The sequence below is a fragment of the Ciconia boyciana genome, chromosome 9, assembly GCF_034638445.1.
Source record: "Ciconia boyciana chromosome 9, ASM3463844v1, whole genome shotgun sequence".
Classification (NCBI taxonomy): Eukaryota; Metazoa; Chordata; class Aves; order Ciconiiformes; family Ciconiidae; genus Ciconia; species Ciconia boyciana.
In genome coordinates, this window is record NC_132942.1 from 17,363,915 (window position 1) to 17,380,951 (window position 17,037).

The window sequence follows — 17,037 nt, forward strand, 5'->3', positions numbered from 1 at the left end:
TTTCAGAAGAGGCATTTGGGTATTTTTGCAGTGTGTCAAACCCTCCACAGCCAGCTGCCTGGCTGCAGACTTGTGGGACTGCTGACAGAGTTCCCATGCCAGAGGGAAAGATGACAAGAAAATCTATTTCCTGCTCACCTGGGCTTTTCCATTCCCAGCTCTGCAGCTCACCAATGAGCACCCAATAACATTACTACAGCCCCCAAGCTTACACCTTTCTTTGGGACTGAAGCCTGGAAAATGGGATCTTTTCCCCAAATGGTCATTAGTGCTTGATTTCCTCTTTTCTGGAACCACTTACCCTTGCTGAAGACTCTCCAGAACCTTTCTGATGGGTTGCGTTACAAGCTGACTTAACTTGACCAAAAAATCCAGCCATCAGCCTACTGTAGGTCAGCACACGTAGGGATTCTGTACTGAGCGTCTCCAAACCAGTTACATTCCACCTTGCTCAAATATGGTGAAAGACAATCCTAGAGTGGGTCATTTTAAACAACTTCAAAAACTAGTGCATGAACAAAATTAATCATTTTTATAAATGCTTCTTCTAAATCCCTCACTCATACTTAACCAAAACTGTACAAAAGCCCCAAGTTACTGAAGTCATTTCAGACAGGCATTGTGCCAAGAAATGGAGTCACATCTCATTAAAGCCAAGCTTCTTGCATATTTTAATTCTGATGTCACTGGAATATTTCCCATGCAAATACATTTACCAGAGATCACCTCATTCCTTTCTTCCCATCGCTCCCTTTTACTGCTTCCCACAACAAACACTTTTCAGGAATCAAAGCTGAATGCAATTTCATTTCTGACTTTCTCTTAGTAAGATCCCAAAGTAAGTGTTTTCCATTTTCCTTGCTGATGATCTTGAGTTAACACAGGAGATCAAGAAATCTAACTTCAGGCATCAAGGCATCAAGGAAGATATTTCTATGGAAACAAGTTGTTCAGAGAAAAGCTGCATGATTAATTAACAAAACTCAGACAAATTGGGAGGAAAAATGCAGAACAAAATGCAGGCAATACATCAAGACAGAGTTAAAAGAGATGAATATTAAAGGTAATGGGGAAGAATTGTCAGTTACAAAGAAGAAAATTAATAAGCTCAATAGAAAAGGATTTTAAATAGGAAATAATCAGATAAAATTAAGAAAAAAACAGGTTAACAAAACCAAAAACTTCTTGACAAGGAAATCCATTGATTGAAAAGTATTTTCCCAAGGACAAAGATTAAAACTTTATCATCTATGACGCAAGGCAGATTACAGAAACTGCTAGTATGTGTATTTCAGGGAGCAAGATGTATGAGCAAAAACCTGGGCTGCATGACTATTTTTCTTCTCTTGTGACAAGACTAAGCTGAATAAAGTATTTAACCTTGCTTAAAAAGAGGAAAATAATATAGTTTAAAATAGATTCTTGAATACACTAAAGTGATGTTGAGGCGAAGATAAAACATTAACCCATCATATTATCAAAGTAGCATCTAGTTATCATTCTGGTCTTTCTGTCAGAAAGCATCTGTGTGAGAACAGAAGTATGAGAAAATAAGCAGTCAGTGGCCCCCTGAAATTAACAGCAGGTTTTCCCCTGAAAATCAAGATAACATGGTGTGTCTCCAAGTCAGTCAAAAAGCTGTTGGATTACAGGAAACATATCCTCATGGTTTGTCCGGGCTGTAGTCATTCAAAACCCCTCAGACCTGATTTTTACAGTCTTCACCATCAAAATCTTAAAACGTGACTAAATCTTTTAAATAGTTTTCATAGTATTTCATAGTATTTTCTCCATCTCCCAATTAACTGCGCTTGGCTGGGACCTTTGAGTGAAACCTGCAGCAGATAAAGCTCTCACATTTCCAACCTCACCTAGGAAACACAGACCTGAAATCTAGATATACTCCTGCTATGGATTTAGGTCCATGAGAAGGTCAGATAATAAATAATTCTAATTTTTATGCCTTCCTTTCCAAACTCAGCCTTCAACAATTAGGTCACAACAACCCACAATGGTAGGAAATGTACCCCTTACCTCTTCTAGAAATCCCTGCAAAATAAAAACCAGGGAGAATTCCCCTTCTAATACCTGATACCAGAACTAAGATAGAATAAAACACAAACCCTTTTTTTAAAGGAAAAGGTAAAGTATCCTTGTTATTCTATATCCCATAGAAGAAGTCGGTCCTTTTATATGGCTGTTTACCTGCTGCTACAATAATCACAACTACTCTATGCTGTTAGGAAAGGAAATATTGTGGAATTGCTGACCCTGGAAAACAGCATGGACTGTTGCCTTGTCCAGCAGGTGACAATGACTTAGTTTGATCTTCACTCCTTTAAATCCCTATGCTCCTATTTCCATTAAAATTGTGCAATCTGTTTTTCATAAAGCAGGTCAAATCTCAAGCTGGAACTTAGCTTTTGTCTTCTGTTGTTAAAAGTAAAGCATTTTTTAAAGAGAAAAACGCTATGCTGTCACAATGAATTCCAGGGATTTTTCTCAAGGAACTTTTATGGTTAGACTAAACAAATTGAATAATTCTTCCAGAACTAGTGAAGTTCCTAAAATGTGAGTGAGAGAATGTAGCAACAAAGAACATAACATCTTGTTTCATAGATTCACCAAGAACATTTAACTTGAAAAAGCTCAGGAGAAATGTGCTTGTAGTGGGCGCGTGGAGTTCCCTGAGGAGTCTCCCCTCCAGGGATGTATATCCACGTCAAACCTTCCTGCCTGGGAACAGCGCATGGAAGAGTTTAACTGCCTGGTGCAGAGAACAGGGTACCCAGAGCAAAATCACAGCTTTGACCCCCTGCCAACTGAGAAAAATGAGCAAACACTTTGATTTTCTCAATCACTTTTCTTTTTCTCCTATCTCAAGAGCCAATCACAAAGGCAAAGGTAACACTAAAGGCAGAGCCACCAACACTTCTGAAGTCTCGCATAAAAGCATTAACACCACAGAGTATTGGCCCAGATGCTTGAGGAGCACAGCTCCACAAAATCTGTCTTCACAAACAGAAGTCTCTGAGGAAGGAAAGCACTCAACTACCTGATAATGCAACCTTGAAGGCTTAATTTCAGTTCTTTCTACCAAAATGTAGTCAATGTTTTGGATAAATAGAATTGGTTTCAAAGCATACTGAATTCAAGTTAACACCAACTTCTAACTGTTGAAGCTTAAAAAAAAATCATTTTGCATAGCTTGCAGAAAAAAATATGGTTGTTGCTTGTAAATTCTTACTTTTTCTACTTCCAGTAAAGTATCCTCTCTGAAAAGTTTTGCCATCTCTGTTGTTAAAGTGCATTTCTAGAATCATAAGAATACTTGTGCTTGGTTTATTTACACTCCAGCTAAAGGAGGCTGTGCATAGTGGAAAGAATAAGTTGTTGGAATGCTCCTGAGGAAGCTTTTAAGTCACACCTATTTATATTTGGACCTGAGATATTTGGGAATAGATGACTTTTAACTCTTTTCACATGCACCATACATGGGCCCTTACAGATTCCCTGTCATTAATGCTTGTTTTTTATTCAAAGTAGTATTATTTACAAATTACAAGATGCTTTTCCCAGCAAAGCAATCATGCTGGGCTCTGCTACTCTCCATAGTAAATTTTTGAAGCAATAATATGTTCCCTAGAAAGAAACCCTAGAGGGGTTTCATGTGAGAAACAAATCCAAAAGAGCAAGCCACAGCATAGCCTTGGAGATGTGTGCCAGGTCCTGTTCAGGCACTAGCGAACGCAGTGTCCTGCCTCGGTCAGTGGTGATCATTGCCAAAGACATTATGTAAAATGGGAGAGCCAGAAGATTGCATCGGAGGAGACAAAACATCAAGAAATGTATGAAGCTCCTCTACTTAATATGTGTGGAATTGTATGGAAAAGTATCTTCTTTCAACTCTTCCCACATAAGAAGCCAACAGATTGTAATTAGCTTTCATTCACAAAGCTTTCTTTCACAACCCCTCTGCCCACTGCTACTTGGATACAGCTGCACAACTCTGCCCACAACTACCTCCTTGGATCTGTCATCTGCTTCTGTCAGGTAAGCCCGATGGGACTCTGACCTGGAAGTGGTGATGAGTGATTTGTCAGATACCTGGGCATGCCAGCTCTGAACAGAGATGGGGATTGTTGTATTTCCCTGGCACAACTGCTCAGATTTTCAATATAATGCCCCACTGCTGGTGAAAATTTTTTGTGCTGGTTGTGCTGAGTCCACCAGACACAAGTTCAAAAAAAAAACCGGGAGGAAGGAAATCTAGCAGCAAGTGGTCATTCCTTGCCCAGATTACCAAATTCACTTTGATTACCTAATACAGACACACTGGTATAAATCGTACTCAACTGAGGGGGGGGAAATAATAATAATAATAAAAAAATCAGAGCTTCTAGTGAACTAGATGGAGTTCAACACAGCACTCAGCTGCCACTGTTCAACATTTAAATTTTACATGGAGGAAGAAGTTAGGGAAAAAACAGCTCATCTTTGTCTCAAATCTGAGATGCAGTCTATAGTCAGCGATGTCCCATGTCTTCTGAAGTGATTCTGAAATCTGTCCACCCACCGGCTCTTCCCAGGGGCACCCAGCCAACAGCACATTTTTTCAACTCGGAGTGACTGTCAGTTCAGCAGCACATAGGGAGAACAAACTCACCAGGACATTTTGAGCTATTTAAGTAAATAAAACCAGACTGCCCACTCTATGTCTTACCAACATGCCTCCAAAATGGCTGAAATTTAAGCATGAATGGATGATCCATTCTAGAAATGACACTTTGACACTTGGGAAATAAAACTTTTTGTATAAAATAACTAACAAGAATCACTTCTATACCACTGTGTCCCTCTGATCTATGACACATAGATCAGGCCTGACGATGTAAAGAAAGTCCGTTTTAAACTGTTCCTTTCCCAACCCAAAGGCAGTGCGAGCTGCGTGACGCCAGCGCTGATGCCACAGAGGTTGTGTGCAGACACTAACACTTCGGATGGCAGCACCACCACTGCACCAGGGTTTGGGCTTGGTACGCAGGGAAATGGTGTCACAGATGAAAATTCCTCAAGAAATTGCAGCATGCCACCATCCCTCGTTAAGCAGGTGATGTAACATACAGACTGACAGACAGCCAAATCTTTCCCTCTGGAGTTCAGACATTGCTGTGATATTGCTATGAACCAAGACCGACTTAAATAGGATCTGTATCCAAACTCTGTCAGTCTTCATTCTTGAAAAACAGCTGTTTCTTGCTTGATCAGAAAAGCAGAATAGTACCTTGTGCTTATTTTTCTTCCTGTCTTCATTATATCTAAGCCATTGAAGAAAGCGGCTGGACAGAGGGTTCCTCGAAGATCCAGTGGATGCTCTTTCCAGCAACAAATCAAAGCAGCTGGACAGGTCAATATTTTGCCAATCGGCCAAAGTCAGTACATCCTAATTTTAGCAGATTGATTTTACACATGAAAAGACAGTTGCTGATTTCTAACAATGTCTTAATAGCTCAGGAAGCAGTAATAGGCAAAGGCTGTACTAGGTCAACGACTATTCCAAGCTTATCTGTACATGCAGTCAGATCTGCTTGGTTGGAAATCTCCTGAGAACAGGTTTGCTTGTGAGTTTTTCCAATAACTTCTTGCTTTTGAGCTAAATAAATGTCACAGAATTAAAAAGACATCTGAATTTCAGTACTTTGGAACTGGTGGCTCAGTATTATTACCATCAATGTGGTATTGTCATCAATGTGAGCAAATGATGCAAAGGAAAATGTAGTATTTTATTACAGGAGAGCTACAATAGCTCACATGAATAAGAAGCACTAGAATATATAAACTTTGGAAATCTTGATAATTTATTGGTGAAATTGCGTATTAGAATAGTAAAATCTGAAAGGTAGTGAGGTTTTAATAGAATACCGATTAAACAGATTTAACAAATACTTGCTTGAATTCTCCACAGTAGTTCAGCTTGGCCACGTTCACATCCTTGTTTCATTATTTTCAAGCATTTGTGAAACCATAATTTTGTTCAGATGAATAACTGGGGACCAATAGATCTTACCTACAGCTAGCAAATCTGCTGTTCCGTATGAACAACTAATATCACAGTGACTTCGATCAGTTTGCATTCCCCCATAGGCTGAAAATATTTTCAAAGATATTTGACCAATCTATTTCCAGGAATGTGTCAACAAGAGAGAAGAAAAAAAGTGTGGTGGTTAATTTGAGCCAAATCTATCATTATAGATTATGGACTGATTTTACAATATAATTTATGTCATTTGCTATTTTGCCAGCTCAAATTTATCATCAACAGATAATTCTTTGAAATCTTTGAGACCTTTCCAGAAAACTCCGCAATTCTTTTTCTGTGGGTTTTTTTTCTATGCACTCTTTTCTATGACATATGCTTAAACTTTTCATTTGAATCACTAATATTAGGCCTATAGTAAACTTCCAAAAATGCAATTGCCATTTGGGAGAAATAATATCCAAAAGATTTCAATAAATAGCCTCAATAAATTCCATCAGTAGATCTAGCATTTTCATCTGAAAAGCAGAACAGCTTGTATCTGGACCTCACAGAAGCTGAGATTCATTTTGGCTTTTCACTTTGGCACTTTAAATGAGAAGAAGATGTCAAAGAGAACACGAATAAAGCAACCAATGCGGGGGGGAGGAGAGATGACAGATCAGAATCTGTAAGGCAAAGTGTAAAATTGCAGTAGTAACTTGTAAATCCATTTTGAAAATGTACAAAATGTGCTGTCTAGACAGGTAACTACACAGGATCTCCTGTTGCAGCCATTATATGGATTGTGACAAGAGCCAAGAAACAGGTCAATATTCTGAATGCTTTAAAAATAATTTCCTTTGCAACAATTCTAAAAAGTGGAAAAACCTTGGAAAGATGACAGTGGTGCTCTAATAATGTATCTCATTTTTACAATAGGTCTGGAATTGGCATCAAGTCGATTTAAAGGCAACATAAAACTGGATTCAAACGGTATAGTAAGCTCAGCCTCTTTAACAGACTATAATGTATCTCAGCAATGCCTGGTAGCTTATTTTAATCTCTACATGGCAATTGTTTATTGAAAGAAGAGAATACACTTCACATATGAAACATTTTATGAATATTTTAAAGCTCATTAAAAAATATTTAATATAATTAATAGATAATGTCCGGCTCTCACATCTATCACAGGAATCCCATTTCCACTCTGTCCAGCACCCAACTGTCCTGACCTAAAATGCTCCATCTAATAATATTGAGAAGAAACTGCTGAAAGGCCTTAATCAGGTTGGATTGCAAATTCATTCCCTTAAGCTTCCTAAAATTTAGTTTCCTAAAAATGCAGATGGGCACCAAGCAGGGGAAATATTGAGAGAGCCTAAATATCTCAAAACTGGGGCAGGGATGCCTGGCAACCCCAGCACAGTTTGCCTGTCCTCCAGGTCCCAGAGAGCATTTCTGCTTGCACATCCACACTGCCCCAGGTACCAAGCACCAGGATGTGCCGAAACCCCGGGCAGCAGCCCCCCACCCCAGCTGTGGACCTGCCGGAGGGTGGCTGAGCATCCCTCCAGCCAGGCTCAAGGCCAGCTGCGGCTGCTCAGAGCCACTGAACTCCCTCGCCTCAGGCCCCAGGTGCACTGGGGCTTTCTGATGGGGGACTAGTTTTGCTCTGTATTTTATGGACCCCGCGTGTCTCTCGTCAGAGTTTAAGTTGTGTACATAACTCATGCTGACCTCTTCCTTCTTCACCGAAGCACTCGTCTGAGCCAGATATCTGTCGGGCGTCACAAGGCTGCTTATTTGACGCACTATTTTTAAATAACTCACAAATATTTAAACAACATTTCACTCAGCATTACATGTTTGGAAGACATCAAGAAGTATCAAGAGTAGCTGAGCTGGTTGGCCCAAAGCAAGCACAGCACTGCAGCAGCTTATGGAGTGGCCTGCAACTCACACCAGCTTATGCAAAGCCCCTGGCAAGTGCCTCAGAGGATCTTGGCACCCCGGCAAAAAGGCCTTTGTGAGACAAGCTAGGTACTCACAGTGCAACTGTTTGAGACACCAAGCCTTAATCATGGTTTAGTTGTGATTTGCATTTTAGGGGATAACAAAGAATCCAAAGTCACTACCAAAGACATCAACACCCAGTTTTGGTTCTGTGATCTCTGTCAGGTCCCTCAACCTCTCCCAGTTCCTCTCCTGGAGGAGCTGAAAGCACTTAGTGTGGCTAACAAACTTTTGCCGGTTCTAAGAAAGGCTGTAAGCCTAGGCCTGAAGACTAACTGAGCCAATGGTCCTATCCCACACAGCAGTGTGAAGTCAAGACAAAAGCCCAGCTGGATTTTAATTCTAATTTAATATACATTTAAGATACATGGCTGTACCTTCCATAACATCTCTAGTTGGCCACAAGGTGCCCAGTACCAGGTGATGGGTATAAAGGGCATCCACTATCCAGGCACTATGGTAAACCAACTTTATAATCAATTTCTGTTTTGGAAACATAGCAAGGCCAGTAAAGCTTGGTTTTAAGACCTTAAAGCCTTTGGGTTGTTATTGACCTACTTTGCTGTAACAGACTTTCAAAACTCAAAAGAAGAGTATTTCACACATTTTGAATTTGAAGAAGATAGCTGTTAAGACGTTCAAAATAGAAATACTGACTAAAACACCCAAAGCACTAAAACCATTAATAAAAGCACTTCAGATCAAAGTATCTTGATTTGCCTTAGCTCACTTCAGATTTCAGAAGTACCCAGTCCTTTCTTAAGACTGAAGTAAAGCTTGGTGCCAGCCTACTTACGATGGGAGGCTGTGTACGTTCTTGTTTGTATCCAGGCATAACACAACTCCTAGCTTATTGAGCCAAACAATTTTTCCTTAGATGGCTTGGCCATGTAGGATGGGGAGCTGGCAGGTCACAACAGTATGTGTTGTCCTGGGAAAAGGCTGGCAAGAAGTATGAAGCAGGCTTCAATTCTTCACCTTCTTTTTTAAGCAATGAGGCAGATAAAGGTGACTAAGTCAGAATAGTAGAAGATACACATGCCATTTCCTGTGCTTGCCAAATATCTACAAAATTTCTTGAGTCAAACATCATAGGCTGGTGCAGAGCAAGATTTGGAAGGTATAAGGTACATGTTAGCTACCTAGTCAAGGTAACAAGTCTATTATGCATTCCATACGTAAAAGGCTTTAGAAGGATCAAGAAAAAAGGTATGTTATCCTGTCAATACTAGGATGTCAGCACATGCAATCACCTTGTAAGTTGTGCCCTGCAGAAGAGCTCAGTTTCTCACTTTGCAAAACATCTTGCCCTAATATTTTGGATAACGCAAGCCTTTTACGTATTTCTTGGTAAGATCTAAATCTGTCTTGCAAAGAAGATACCATCTCTATGTCTACTGCTGGTAGTGAAGTAAAAGAATTCAGGCCGCCTGATTCCAAATGCGCTTTCCAACACATTGCCCCTACACACAAAGTAGGAACCCAGATTTCAGCCAAGGTCAGTTGTTAGATGTGCCATTTTCTGTAGGTGTAAACCTGCCAAGAATGAATGGGTAGGCATGTGTGTACTGCAGTTCATGTGTTGTTAAAAGTTTAGGGACATTTACCTTTGCCTAAAAAGCACTGCCACATATTTCAGTCACAGGAGGATTTCTCTTGTCTTCCCACATTTAAGAATAACTGCTGCTGTCAGGTTCCAGGTGGACCCAGGGAATGCTGTGCAGTTTCACTCTGATAACACAGAGTGAGGGAGCGTCTGGGCTGATAGGAGCTGATGGGTTGGTTTACATCAATATCACTTACTCAACTTCACTATAACTTTTTGCAGTTCTTGTAAAGGAGACAGTATAGAAATACAAAATATTCATACATTCCCTCTTTTCTCCTCTCCAGAAATGTCCCACTTAATCTTTAAGAAGTAAAAAGAGCAAAAGAAAAAAAAAAAATGGGCACCGCTCCCTTGCAACATCAAGCCAGCATAAGCAATGACAGCACCCACATAAAATATTTTACCATTAATGGCTCCAATAGAAAGCTTTCTGGATGATCTATTGAAGCCCTGCAATCAGAAATATTATAAGCTTTGCTCAGCCCCATTTCAAATTGATGGTTCTCAGACAAGAGGGGAGTTGCCCTCACTTGTACCATCACATTTAGAAATCCTTTTAAGTCCTTTTGATGTTATTTGAATGATCACTTCTGAAAGGTTATAAAAAATGCAGCTAAGCCATATTTGTTTTTTCTGCAATGTTTGGAAAGTGTAAACACTTAAATCATCAACCAAGTGCAGAGCATTCATATTCACCATACCTTTTAAAAGCATACTTAGCATACCACTGAGAAAGATTACTCTGCTGACAGAAATCAAGCATCTGGATTAATTTAAAGGAGTGCATTTCATAATCCATCATTCCAGAACAGAACAAGGAACTGCTCAGTTAAATTAACTTGTGAGTTACACTGGAACAAATTAAAGGAGATTCATCTCTGCACTGTGTCTAGTCCAGACGTGTAATTCTGGGCTGATGCTATTAAAAGCCAAGCAGTCTAGCTGGATTTCATAAAGACTGCATCATTTTACAACCAATATTTATTTATTTGCACGCCTGCACAACATGGGAAGTAGCAGGATTTGTGGCTTGTAACACGAGTTGGCAGTTTCAAGCCAGCACTCCTCAAGGACTTTTTAAAGAACAGGTGTGGGAAACCAGCCTGGGAATGGTGGGCCACAAGCAAAACTCTCGTGAACCCAGTGGAGAGCAAATAGAGGATGCTTGCTGCTCCTGCTGCAGTGTGTTTGCACTGGCAGCAGGGCCTTCTTACAGCATGTTCTTTTCCTGGGACACTTTGGAGGCCATCACCAGCTGGATTTGGTCCATGTCCATCAGCTAAAGGGCTCTCCATTAGACCCTACCCAGTCCATGTCCAGCTGGTTCAATGGGGGCGTTATGGATTGAAGACTTGTTTTCTTATGAGAAAAGGATTTACTTGATAACCTAAGAGCCCACATGCAGAGACAATCAGGCTCAGCAGAACATATGAGCTACTGAGAAGATTTTACAAACAGTAGAAGGAATGAAGAAACTTGAAGGAAGAGTCTAATAAGGAATATATATCTGTGTAAAATTCCTTGTGGTGCCAATTGGCTCTAGCTTTGCAGATATTACCAAAAGCCCAAATTTCTCAAAGTATATTTTTAACCTTTTCCTCTTTTTTTTTTTTTTGTATGTTTAAATAACCCCTGCCTGTTCCATTTTCTATCAACTCTTCTCCTTAATTTTCACTTTAAATTTTCAACTTTTTCTTCCTGGATCTGTATAGATATATTTAACCCAACCTTCTCATAGCAGAAGAAAGAGTAGTTTGAAAAAGAATGCTCCAATGAGATGCAAACTCTTTTATAACCATTTACTCTTCAAAAGTAAATCAGAATATTATCCTCATAGTCCTATGCCTGACAACATTCCAGGCAAACAAACAGCATATTTCATTTACATTCATTTCCCTAACTAGGTCTCATTTAGGCAGTGAACAGCAGAGTCATAACAGTACAACTGATCATACAGAAAGGCAAACTGGCTCTCCACACTTGAAGACCTTGAAACCTCGGTAAAAAAAATGCTTTGCAATAGAGAGGAGCTTAGCACCTTCCAGAAACCACAGGCACCAGTGACTGGGATATGGCTAGTACAATGAGATGAGTGGTTTCCACACGGCTTTGGCATGCTCACAAGCCAGCATCTCTTAGCCCGCCAGGTAAGAGCGCTACTACTCTGCCGGGCAGTGCCATATTGCCCCACCTCCTCAATCTGCAAACCCTCCTTGGCACCCATGTCCCTTCTGGGCTGCAGGCTCCCACCAGGGGCTGGGGCTGTGTCCTCTAGGGAGGAGTCCACCTATTTTCCCATCTGCTTTGCTCTCTTGCTTCCTTTTTCTCACCATGCAATGCCAAGAAGCAACAGGGAGAGTGAGCAAGAAGACAAACTCTCTCGCCCACACATATACATCCTGGTGTACAGGAAATGTCTCGCACCCCCACACCTTCCATGTCAGCCTGCAGGCAGTGGCTGTGGCCGGTGGAGGAGCCTGCTGAGGAGCAAGAACATGCACGTCTACCCATTAGTGACCTTAAAGGTATAATGGGAGAGCAAGACTTCAGCCAGCTTGAAGCATTAGAGAAATCCTCAGAAGATAAAGCTCCCTTTTTCCAGGTGGGGCAGACACTGGAAGGCCAGTGAAGCTGCCCTTTGGACTGGCAAATGGACAAGTCTGAGGAAACAGCCAGAGATTAAGTGACCTGCTCAGAGGAAACCTGCAAAAGAGTCAGCAGCACTACTCTGGGTCTCTACCTGTAGACTGAGACTGCGTAACTTTTCACCAATGTATGCCTACAGGCTAGTGTGCTTTTGAGAGGCTGTGTCTCTAAGCTGAGAAGTCAGGCTGTGAGTTGGTCCTCCTACAACCTTGCAAGCATGAAATAACAGCAACAAGCTATTACCTGAAGCTTGTCCAGGTGCTGCAATTAGCAAACATGCCAAGCGGATTTCATATTTGGTAGCAGTAGTTTATTCCTCTATTTGCTGCCAACTTAATGCATTTAGGCATATCTCATAAATCTCATACACTAATCAGCTCGAGAGTTAATATTTCCATAAATTCTGATTTCCAAAGTTCTGTGCTTCACCATAGCAAAAGAGGCATCTCAGTTCCCCAGGTCCTGTCTGCACACTCTAGAAAGGACCAAAATATGGGGGAAGGTGTTGCTCCGAAGAGCTACGCTGAATTGAAGAAGGCAGAGCGAGAGAGGAGATATGCTGCCGTTGCACAAGGTCACCCAGCAGGTGAATGGGCAACGCTGAATGCAAAATCTCTTTACAAACCTCACCCTTTAGGGCCAGCTTGCTGCCGCATGCTGTCTTTTCTGAAATCAGCATGGGATATAATTTCCATCATCTTAGTGTGATTAATCCTACTCTATTGTAAATGGGAGCTTCTGCTGAAATACCAACCATTTTTTTTTATACATCTGGCAAAACAGTTCTTCCTTTTATTGTCTTGGCCAAAATCAGCCCAATTTTTCAGGTTGATTGGGCATTTGGCAGTAATGCACCTAAATGGCTCTCTACTGCTGTATGATAACTGAGCATTGGCACAGGAAGATTTATAGCAGTGAGCCCCAGGTAAGGACGCTCCATTTTCCTGCAGACTGATTAGTACTGTCTATTCCAGTGATTTAAGTGTTTTTTCAAAGAACACATCTGAAGAGCTGAAATGGATACATATTGTCAGCTTCTGGCAGTTTAAGTGCAAACAGCTGCCCTGAAAACTCTGTGCAGTACCACAAAGAGATGAGCCTCTATGAAAGCTAGTCAATCAAAGAAGATAAATCTTTGTGTCAGTTCCAATTATTGAGATACTCTAGTTAACTCAGGGAATCATAGACATTAGACTGGCTTTAAATGCCCACGTGGTTGGGACTATACCATTGCTCTCGGGAGGCAATTTCACTGTCTGACAGATCAAGAGGCTTTTCTCAGCTAGTTAATTCCAATTAAGTTTTTCCTCTCAATTTCATCCTACTATCCATTATCCTCAGTCAGCTACCCTTAGCAATTCCTCTCCTGCCATGCTGCTCATGCTAAGAGTCCTGGAAATGGTGACATTATTACAAGTACCTGGTGATGACACCCATGAGACCTCCTAGCGCTACAGCCTCAGAGCAAAGATGGTTTCTGTCTTAAAGAGCTTCTTCCAGCTGCTAAGGCCTTTAAATAAAGCTATACATTTTAATTTAGGTACATCAGGAACCTTCCCTCCTTGTGTTTTGCCTCTTTTGTCCTCTGATAAGCTTTGTTTTTTCTGGCTAGCGTGACTTCAAATGCACAATTTTGAAGATTAGTTTAGATGGTGTAACACTAGAAAAGAGCAGCTGCAGAATTATCTCCTGATATTTTGCTAGAATGCTACAAGCACCAGTGTCCTGGAAGACATTGCAAGTGTAGATAACATAATACAAAAAATGATTTTTTTCTGGCATACTGCTGTGTCATGAACCTTATATAAAGGAAAAATTACAGGGGATTCCATTAAATCATTCCTTTCCTTGCCCCTCCAAAAATTAATGGGAATTAGAAAGTGGATGGGAATCATTGGTGTCTTATCTCTGATCTCGAAATGGGCTGGTCACACAGCTCCCCAGCTCCCCTTCCCTTAAACCACACTGGTGTCTCTCTCACACGCTCACGAAGACAAATGAAATTAAACAATCTGTAAACATATTCCTCCAGCTCAGGAAGATCAAGGGTTTTGCAAGTTTATTTCAATAAACAAGAGGAATTCAGCCCTTTTTTCAACACAGCAGTGAGCGTCAAAGGGTGGCATACTCCTCTGAGGAAGCAGATCCCCTTACCAGAGGACAGGTGGAGAAAGCCCAGGGGACTGGGCTTGAGGAGTACTGGGGGTACGAGCACACCTTCAGCTGGGGGAATGAGCAACGGGGGACCCAAGCATCTCAGCTTCCCGGCTGGAGAGTTGTGCTCTTTGTCTACTCAGGAGAACACAGGATACCAACCTGGGATGTAGAAATAACTAGTTTTCACCCTGGTTCTCAGGAGTTGAAAGTAGGAGCCACTGCTGTCATGATAGTCTTCAGACCATGGCTGGTGGTTCCTGGGCCATGCATTGCGTGCTCCCCAAGGGCCCTTGATACTGCTTAGAGCTCAGCTAAGCAGCAGCAGAGTATAAAAGGATCAATACAGTAAGCACCAACTGTAGGAAATGTAAAGAAAGATGTCTCCATGTGAGAACCAATGTTAGGGCATGCCACAACTCATGAAGATTGCCATACGTTCACATGAGTACAGCCTCCCCCTAATTCACTGCAAACTTGAGCAGTCACTGTTTATAACATGGATTTTTCTAGGCACGAGGTGAAGCCAGCATACATGAATGAGTGGGCTGTACTGCAGGGCCTAGTCACTTTATGGTTTTCTATGTAGAGTTTTTATTATTTTGCTTACCTTTTTTGCATCAAAACAAATTGAACAGATGACTTTTTAAAAGCAGAGTGAGGCTTGCCGAAACTCTAGAAAATGGTTAAAAGAGAGTGCGTTGGATCAGAAAAATCTCTGAAAACTGATGTTTCCTCTGACTGCACCTAAAGGAAAGCCTGGTGGGCTGCCAGAACACCAGCCCCCAAGGCCAGTTTCATGTCATGGTTAGCATGGCGCATCCTGGCCTTGGCATGCCAGGCAGCTCTCAAGCTGGCAGGGAGAAGGCAGCCTGGCCTCCTCAGCCTGGCCACGCTTTGACCCAGCACACAGACCTCAGAGCAGCCCCTGACCGTGCAGAAGCTCTTCCCTGCTGCCAGTCTTCTAAACCAGACGTTCCTCTTTCAATTGCATTTTTACCATCTTCACTTAACCATCAGTAGAATTTGAAATTGGCCACCATGTGATAATACCTCGTCTCTAGCATGCTCCCACCACATCTTAAATATTCACTAGTCTTACTTGAATCATGAGGGCATGGGTTTGGAGAAAGGAGCTCATATAAGGAGGAGGTAAGTATTCTCATTATCTCCAAAAAGAACATCTACTTTAGCCATTCAAAATGCATAATCAGTTCAGCAGCAGAATAAGCTGATTATGAAATCTGTAGGTATTTTCTCTGGCAGGACAGAGAGACATATTACTATGAAAAAGAAAATTGGAAGAATTTCAAAATTATCAGTTTATTACCAAATAGCTGCTCTTGGCTAGAACCTCATTGGTGGGTACAGCAGAATGTACTGAGCCAAATTCAGCCTGTGTCGCACCAGCTAAAGTCCAGAGGAACTGCTCTGAGGTCATCTGAAGTCAAATTCGTAGAACTGGGCAGAAGTCCTGCATAGATTTACACCCATGATTAATTTTATACCACATGCCATCCTGCTGAGATCCCAGGGATAAAGTGTGTGTATGGTCAAGGTTTGAGCTCCAACCTAGATTTACACCAGTGTAAAGGAAAGCATTACCCAGCTCAGTATTTATGTTATTCAGGCCAAGGAAAAAATGTAGTGGCAGCTGTGAACAGCCTGAAAAACAACACCCTGATGGGAGGACCTTCACACAGAAGTTTGGTTTGTTGTTGCAGCTGACTCTCTGCATCTCCTTTATATTTTTTATTTTTCTCCTTTCAGAGATGTTTGACCTTAAATGCAAAAGGATAACATGGGTCACGAGGAGTGTTTATTATGTATGAGCTATTTTTCTTTCATGTTAGAAAAATCCTTTTGTAAAAGTTGGCAGAAGTCCTTGTTACAGCTAAATTTCAGACCCATGGGTGATCTGGAATTTAACATTATTTATGTCTCAGTATAAAAAAAACAACAAAAAGGAAGCAGATTCAAAGAAAATAATCAGAACACAGCTGAGGTCTGGTAGCTTTACTTTTTTAAACCATTTAGGTCTATCACCGCCCTTGTCTTCACTGATGTCGTATAACTATTTCAATGGTTTGAGGGCTTGCTATGTAGAAGCTGGAGTATTTGTAGAAATCACACATCACAGTTATTTTTATGTTGTTTCACAGGCAAGGGGCATGAAGCACTTTACAGATTCAAAGAACTAACTTGCACAGCAGAGCTCCTATTTACAGGCATGCTGACACTAGCTGCTCACAACACTAATGCATTAATAGCAGTGCAGAGATTTTGCAGTTCAAATCCTTTGCAATACAGATACGCAGAGGAACAGTGAGTGGGGATGAAATCCTGCTGCTGCCGTCACTGAGGTCCCACTCCAACTTCGTGTCCCCCAGCCCATGGCTTTTCATTGGGTTGGGATGACAAGCAGCCAGACTCTGCAATCCTCACTCACTCTACGTGGTACGTGGTTTCTCAGCAACTCACCTCCTGGCTCCAGGGAGCTATTTGTACCGTAAGAGTAACTGCTGAGTATGAATGAGAGCTAAAGTTCAGCCCTTGACTGCCAATGTTGTCCAGACTTAACATGGTTGCAGAG

The 17,037-nt window shown here is 41.3% G+C and overlaps 1 protein-coding gene across 1 annotated transcript in view; it reads right to left on the reverse strand.

Annotated features, from left to right (window-relative positions):
- The window catches only part of LOC140656378 (rho GTPase-activating protein 7-like), a 54,207-nt gene that overhangs the window by 26,534 nt on the left and 10,636 nt on the right, over positions 1-17,037 (reverse strand). The window lies entirely within an intron of this gene.